This window comes from Mixophyes fleayi, chromosome 3 (assembly GCF_038048845.1).
Source record: "Mixophyes fleayi isolate aMixFle1 chromosome 3, aMixFle1.hap1, whole genome shotgun sequence".
Taxonomy (NCBI): domain Eukaryota; kingdom Metazoa; phylum Chordata; class Amphibia; order Anura; family Limnodynastidae; genus Mixophyes; species Mixophyes fleayi.
In genome coordinates, this window is record NC_134404.1 from 134,656,350 (window position 1) to 134,664,516 (window position 8,167).

Consider the following 8,167-nt stretch of genomic DNA (forward strand, 5'->3'; position numbering starts at 1 on the left):
TCACAGGTCACAATATTATTTTCATACACTTTTGGACAAAGACTGCAGCGAGCTGGCTGGATGCTAAGCGACAGAGCAGTGACAAACACACGGCAGTTCATAGCATATCTAGGAAACATTGCCACACAGCAGTGGCAGTAAACAAAAGTGGCGCAACATGGAACTGTCCTTAGGCCCTTCCACCCACCCTTATGTAAGATCCTGAGAAGGGCATGTACAGTTTAACAAGGAAGTGCTCCAGCAACAAGGAGTGCAAATTTTATGGCTGATGTGCTTGGTTTGTTAGGGCCCCCACAAAACAAGCTAACAATGGGCTTAAGGCATCTAAGCAAACAGTGCTGTTAATAAACTCTACTGTGGCAAGTCATTCACCAGTGGAAGCAGTTCTTGCCAGTGATAAGAAGTAGGCCATTGTCATGCCTGGGCATAAGACCAAAAAATCCACCTCTTATGTGTGGAATTTTTTTTACACAAATCCTGTCCACAGTTGTCTAGCCATTTTTAGCATTGTAAAGCCACAGTCAGTAGAGGTAGGGACCTTAACCATCTATTATTATTATTATTATTAATTTTTATTTATAGGGCGCCACAAAGTATCCGTAGCGCCGTACAAGGACAAACAATGGCACAGTACAAGGTGAAACAGCACAGTACAAGTAACAGTAAGCACTATAACTCTGGGGGCTCAGGCACAGCATGAAAGAGAGGGAGGGAGGGGAAAAGTGAGTATAGGCAGGTAACTATGGCCCAAGAGGGTGGGCACGGATGACAGGTTGAGAGCCACTGAGGGGATCGGAGAGAAGCGAGAGGAGACAGAGGGCAGATGGACTGAGAGGAGGTTAGCTGAGTAGCTGGAGAGCGCAGTTAAAGTGATGGAAACAGAAGGTAGGAGAGCCCTGCTCAAAGGAGCGAACAATCTAAAGGGAGGGGAAGACAGACAGACACATGGATGAGATGGAGAGACGGGAGAAATGGAGACGGAGTCGAGGAAGGGGGAGAAGGGAAGAAGGGATGAGAAAGAGAGGTAGCCGACCGGTGGGAGTTTAGGCATGAGACTGGAAGGCTTTAAGGAAAAGGTGGGTTTTTAATGTTCGTTTGAAAGAGGACAGATTAGGAACCTCATCCATGTTACGCCATTTGAAGCGAGTTCATGGAAGCTTTTGTGAAAATCAGAAACTTATACAAAAAAATAACAAGCAGTCAGCATCAGCTACCTCCTCAGCTAGATCAGTGCCTGCAATCTACACCCTCAACACCTTTATCAGTATCTTCACAAGTGATCGGAGTTAGTCCTGCATCCAAGTTGCTATGGCAAGATGACTCCTCCCCTATCCAGGACTCCTCAGAAGAATCCTTGAGTGTTAGGCCCAGTGCTGCTGCGCCTGCAGCTGGGGGTGGATATTCAATCTAGAAGCAGACCAAGAAGACTACTAGTAGTTTACAAGAATTGAATGTTAAACAATCCTTTGCAAGAGGAAGCAAGTATGGCAACTGTCAACCAGTCGCACAGCGGATCATAAACGCCATAGCAACTATACTAGTATTAGATCTGCGTTCAATATCCACTATTAATACCGCAGGAATAAGACAGTTAATTGGCAACGGGGACACAGAACCTCAAATTCCATCTAAACACCATTTTACTAGACAAGCAATTCCTCACCTGTACTAGGTTACAAAAAAGAAAATTATTGGGCTACAAAATGCCATTCTACCCACTGTACACTTGACCACATATATGGAGACAAGCGGAACTGGGCAAACTAAAGATTATATGACTGTGACAGCCCACTGGGTTGGTAAATCGCCTTCAGCAGCAGGAACAGCAGCAGCATTTAACAAACGCCAGAACTTTCAGAGGCAGGCTACTCTGTGTATCATCTGTTTCACTAAGAGGCATTTTATTATTATTTTCCTTGATTTGTAAGGCGCCACAGCCATACAATAGGGAAAACAAGAGCATACATAAAATAGGACATATGTAAACCAAGATCAGACAAAGCAGACAAAATGAATGGAGACATGAAAACAAAGGGTATGGAGGACCCTGGTCATTAGAGAGATTACATTCTAAAGGGAAGAGTGCACAGCTGAAACAAGAGAAGCAGATGGCTCACAGTGCAGATTGGGATAGTTGTGAGGGTGCATTAGTGTGAATAGTGTTATCGAAGATAGTCTGAGCGTGGTAGGGAAATCCATAAATGGGGAGCAGTACGGGAGAATTCTTGTAGGAGGGAGTGAGAGGTGGTTATCAGAGACGAGACAAGGCGCATGCCAGAGGTAATACTGCTGACAACCTGTTTGAAAACTAAGGGATGTCATTGCAACACGGCTTATCCTGCATGGACTCTCCTGAGGATATATGATTTCTGATAATGCCACCAATATTGTTAGAGCTTTACAGCGGGGGGAATTCCATCACATTCCCTGTTTTGCTCACACAATCAACTTGGCGGTACAGATCTTTTTAAAAAATGACAATGACATGCAGGAGATGCTGTCTGTGTCCCGAAATATTTAGGGTCATTTTCTGCATTCTGCAACAGCATGTAGGAGAATGCAGCAGCAGCAAGAAGAATAGAATTTAGGGGGAATATACTTTAGTCCAGTGCAGTGGAGAATACTTTCCATGTTTTGTGCAAGGTGCTGAAACCACTCGAATTAGTCACCTGTGAAGAGAGTGCAGACACTGTTAGCTTGAGTAAAGCGATTTCCCCCAATTAGACTTTTTGAAAATCAGCTTGAGAAATGAAACAAAGCAATTCTGCTAATTATGTTGGACTTGTAGATTAAGTACTTTATTCACTTTGCCAGGATCCAAGAGTTATCAACATTTTGAATTTGGATCATTACATTTTGGCAACTGTGCTTGATCCTAGGTTTAAGAGCTATATATTCTTTTTTTTCCAACTGACCCAGATCTCAAGAGATGCATTGAGCTCCTGGTCAGCAAGCTGACATCTCAAGGGTCACATGACACAATGACTTCTCCTCCTCCTTCAGTTTCTCTGGAAATTGCTAGGAAAAAACTTTTCCCAAGACACCCAGTGGCGAGGCAGATGAGTCTGCACAACATTTTGACATTTGGTCTGGTGTAAAAGAATTGCCCAAAAATTGTGACAGCTCTGCTGTAAAATGAACTACAAATTCCATGAGGAAGCCCATTACTTGCAATTACATCAAAGTACACAGACTTCTGTGATGGTGGATTACAGCGGGGATGAATTAATATTGTTTGGGGATGATGTACACACTGATGATGGTGAATATGATGGCAGTGCAGATTGTATGTACTGAGATCTAGCTGAGAGAAGGGAGCTAGCTGATGCTGGTATGCGTGGTAATATGTTGGCTAGAATGGCAATTTTATGTTTTTCTACATTAAACTTTCACCTTTATTAGAGAGATGTTTTTTTTCCTTTAAAAAGGTACAAACTTTTTAATTACATTTTTGTTTCCCTGACTTAAAACCACTATGCACATGAGGTAGAGGGATTATTATCATCATGACTGAGACTGGAGAGTGAGAAGAACAATGCCACCCCTCCAGTTTCTGTATGAGCTATGGCACAGTAGAATGTCACTGGAGACTTTTAATAACACTGCCAGCCCTATTACTACAATTTCTGTTTCAGCTCTAAACACTGCCACCTCTCCTATTTCTGGGTGAGCTATGGCACAGTGCAATGTAACTGCAGATTTTGAAGAACAGACAGCTCTATTTCTATTTCAGCAATGACAATTGGCAATGGAGAAATGGAGCTCTCCTGTTTCTGTGTGAGCTATAACTCAGTAGAATGTCACTGGAGACTTTAGAGAACACTGCTACCACTCCTCTTTATTTTATAGCTATGATGCTGCCCAACTACACTAGAGATTGCCAAGAACCGTGCTACCCCTTCTGTGTCTCTCTGTAAAATGGCGCTGGATCACCGTGGAGGGCGGTACTTATAGGATCCATAACTCGCGAGATCTGACAACATAACAATGACATTTTTCCTCGTGTTCAGTTCCGAGGGTGCGCAAAAGTACCGAGCTGGCTTTGCCCTGTACTCGGATCTGCTAAGTTCGTATGGCCTCGGTTCTCGGAGAACCGAGCCTGAGCATCTCTAATATATACATACTGTATGGTTGTTTTATAAATGGCCCACATACTTGTTTAATGAAGTGTGGGTTATGATTCAGAACTGAAAACCCAATCGAGCTTCACTGCGCCCCTGAGCATGGTAAAAATAGTAGAGTGGGGACCTTGGGAGTGGATGGACCGGCAGTGCTGCCATACAAAATTTTTGCTGTAGTGCCCATAAATGGAGTAATACATACCTGCACACTGTAGGTAAAAGAATCCTTTACCTACAGTAGCAGTAGACACCAAGTACAAACATTGTCCGTATTCAGCAGATTCCCCCAAGGCTACAGATTAATTTATATTCCTTACAAAGATTGTATCTGTACTATCACTTGTGTAGTAGACATTGTGTACAGGAACCTAATTGCCGCACCTAGATTTTGTGGTATTTGGGTACTCAGTCCCCTTCCTCACCCCTCATTACTTTCATACATTCAACATGAAAAAACACTTATTTTATTTTCCTTAAAATGTACATGTTAACTGAACTTGCCCAAATTCTGCATGAGTACAATTGTACTCATAATGCTTGATTAAAGCTCATGAATGGATGAATGCAAGAGGCACATATGTTATAGCCCATTACCAGACCACACAAGCTATGTGGGAAGAATTTCAGCTATAAATCATGTAGACTAGAAAATTAAGCACAAAAAACATCAAATCCATGCACAATGATGATTTTTTTTCCTGATATATGTCACGAACAGCACTCACCTGAGCCTGCGTGACGTGTGTGTAACAGAGGGTTAATCAAAAACAACCATCTGGTCTATGTTAAATGATTAAATCGTTCCCTATCTATGCCACACACTAGCTTTGCCGTACCAACTATGCCACCACCAAGGCTTTTTCTGAAGAGCTGACACTCTTATTTAGGAAGCCTTAAGTTCTCCATTAGAACTAATCTGTCACAATTTGCTTTAATCAAGAGTGAACATTGACCACGTTTCCTCCGGTTTTCAATTATGTAGCGTTTGGACCAAACTGTCGTGTTAATTCGTAAGAACACAGAGACTTAAACTTATTAAGTGTAATTTAATATGGAAAATACATCCACAATGCTTAAGATAAAACGGTTAATGAAATGACATACAAATATGAGCTCAAGAGTAAATGGTTCAGCAGCTGCTGTTCCTAATATATCTTTGTGTTCATGTGTTTTATTCAAAACTACAAACGCAACAATTACAATTAAATAGTTATTGTGTATTCTGCTTATTTTTAGGGAAAAAAAGACAAAATTTGAAAATTGACTGCTGATCTACTTGTTTCACTTATTTAAGATACATGTGCAGAATTGCAGACAATTGTTTGCCATTTTTCATTGTGGAGCCTAGTCTTTGTAGGGAGCTGCAAGGACCTGCTGCTTGGAGCTAAGTAACATTCCATATGGAGCGTACTAACCTGTAATTGTTTCCGAAAGCCAGGCTGCTGTCACCAATAGAGCACAGGAGAGGGGGAGTAGGAGCTCAACTATTGGGAAAGGTGATATGTCCTTTACAGGCTCAAATCTTAAATTAGCCACAAGTGCCTCTACTGAATCTGCCAGACAACAACCACCGACACCAAAGGGAGAGCGACGGGGAAGCCCAAAGTACTTGGACACATCTCTCCTGCCTTGTCTGTCACCACAGTTGCATCCCTCATTGTAATCAAAGATGGCTGCACTACAGATATAGCAAACATCAAGAGGAAGACTCCAGAGTGATACTAGCATACACCTCATAAGCTAGATACACCTCACTATCGGGGACTATTTATCAAAACCTGGCAATGTGAAAGATTTTCTATCACTACTCATTGCAGTGATAGAAAATCTTTCAACACAATTTAGCAATATATTTTTGCCAGGGCAGCGATACTCTGCTCCCCAGCAATACTGACTGGCAGCTGTTAGGCTGCACTTATCGATTCGCCAGGCCAGTGTAGACAACATGAACATGCGTGAACTGGCTTAGTGGTTCCTGCTCTCACAGTGGAAATGGAAGCCAGGTCTTGAACTTCCAGTTTGATAAAAATTAAAAAAAGAAATAAAATAGTGGGTAATAGCTATTCGAGGACAGCGACCATAGTAAATAGGCTTCCTCATGATTTACAATAAAAAACTTGCATAACTGTTAATAGCTAGAACTTGCAGCTAGTGCAGAGACTGCAGTGATGGTAGTCAGACTATTGTAAGGCACTAACTAAAATGTGTCCAGTTTTTTCACTTGCAGATCTGTGAGACTCAATAATGAAACCTAACCAACTGTATCACTCCATAGAGCCAGGAAACAACAAAATACATTTAAAAAAATGTTTTCTCCAGAGCCAAGGTGGAGTGGACTGTACCAAGAACGCCTGACTATACAGACAACAGTGAAGTGCTAAGGGGGAAACACCTGGGTTCAAGCCTCATATCAAAAAAGATCACTGCTCTTCACCCACACAAGTCATATTCCAGGAGTGTAAAGTATAATCATCTCAAGTGCTGCCTGTACTTGTGGTTTCACTTCTGCTCAGGGGTCTACCTGAATAAGGCTTGCTGTATATAAGGTGAGAAACAACCATTCATAGTGCAATAGGCTGCACTAGACACAGTGGGACATAATTATGCCTTTTTTCTCATCCCCACCTAAGCTGTGATCTTATGAAGCGGGAAGAGAATCGCCATGTTTTTTGTTTATAATTGATTTCTTCTGGCACAGCTTGTCAGATATTACTCATTCTTATGACCTTAATAGTTTATGGACACTTTGTTTCAATTAGCCCAAACAAAATGTTGGATCTATGTTCATATTTCCAATGACTTTGGCTACTGTTACCTAATCCTTTTACAATGACAGCCTATTGTCCCTCCTTATACAACAACTTGTATTTATGAGCACACATGGACTTAAAAAGTGGAAGTAATATGGAAAATAGATATTTCATTAAAACCAAAGGCTTCTCTACAATATCCATTGGTTTTATTTGCTATGAGAGTAATGAACTTGCTTAGTAAGAAAGTCATTATTGTGCTCTATAATGAATAATCCAATACTAAGCTTTCCATTAGAACTATACACAAGATTTTGGTATAAGTACTTGGCAAGGTGATTATGCCAAAGGTCTGTCTCTGGTTACCTATAGACTGGTCAAAACATTGTTGTTAGAAAACATCCGACCTGCCATCAGAAACTTTAAGAGGTCAATCTCACCCTGAGAATAAGATTTATCATACTTCAATCTAATTTCTGGTCAATATCATACCATTTCAAAACTGTAACTGTTATATTGGATGAAATTGCTTTTTCCTTTATCCAGTATCAGCTTCTGCTATGTGCAATCAGAAGAGGAGTATTAATGGCTTTGTATTATCTGAAGGCAAGCAGTAGAAGGACCACAGATAAGGTGTAAGGAGTGCAACATGTTTACCTCCTATAACTCCAAGGAAATATTTGATCATACTAAACACATTATTAAAGCTGCTGCATTATTACTTCAAGGCAACTCTTGGTGCCTAGTAGTCTGACTTGAAACACTAGGCTTTCAAATGCTATATTGTTTCATATTTGCTATTAAAATGTTCTTCGCATATATTGTTTAACTAAACTAATCAAATGGATGTATCTTTGACACCTTATGCTATGAGGCAAGTTGCCATTTCACAATATCTGTTGCTGTTGTGTAATGAGTTAACTGTCTGTACAGAAGGAGAAAAAGTTAAATAAAATCAACTTATGAATATCCATATGTAATCAATTATTGTATTTCTATTTTTGCACAAAAAGGAGGGAATGAAAGGGTTAGCAACATATATGTTTACACTTGTATTCATTATTATAGTAATGAAAGAATGTCTTTTTAAATGTAACTTTAAATATTTTAAATGTCTCTATCCAACCTATTTGCTGGTATATCAATCTTGATTCACAGTGACAAGCTTGTGCCCTAGGAAAAATACTAGATTATACTAGATACTAGAAATATTCTGATTAAATGTGTTTTTAGTCTAAATGTTCTCATAACAATATATTGTTTTGGAAGGCTGCAGTTTATGATGTACTGTGCATG

The 8,167-nt window shown here is 40.4% G+C and overlaps 1 long non-coding RNA gene across 2 annotated transcripts in view; it reads left to right on the forward strand.

Moving 5' to 3' along the window:
- LOC142144026 (uncharacterized) overlaps nucleotides 1-7,842 on the forward strand; it is a 995,146-nt gene extending 987,304 nt beyond the window's left edge. The window contains exon 3 of one of the 2 annotated variants that reach the window (XR_012689643.1): nucleotides 6,349-7,842. This is a non-coding gene — a long non-coding RNA (uncharacterized LOC142144026). The remainder of the gene's footprint in view (nucleotides 1-6,348) is intronic. The other variant, XR_012689644.1, reaches the window with a different exon arrangement.
- Nucleotides 7,843-8,167: the final 325 nt, after the last annotated feature.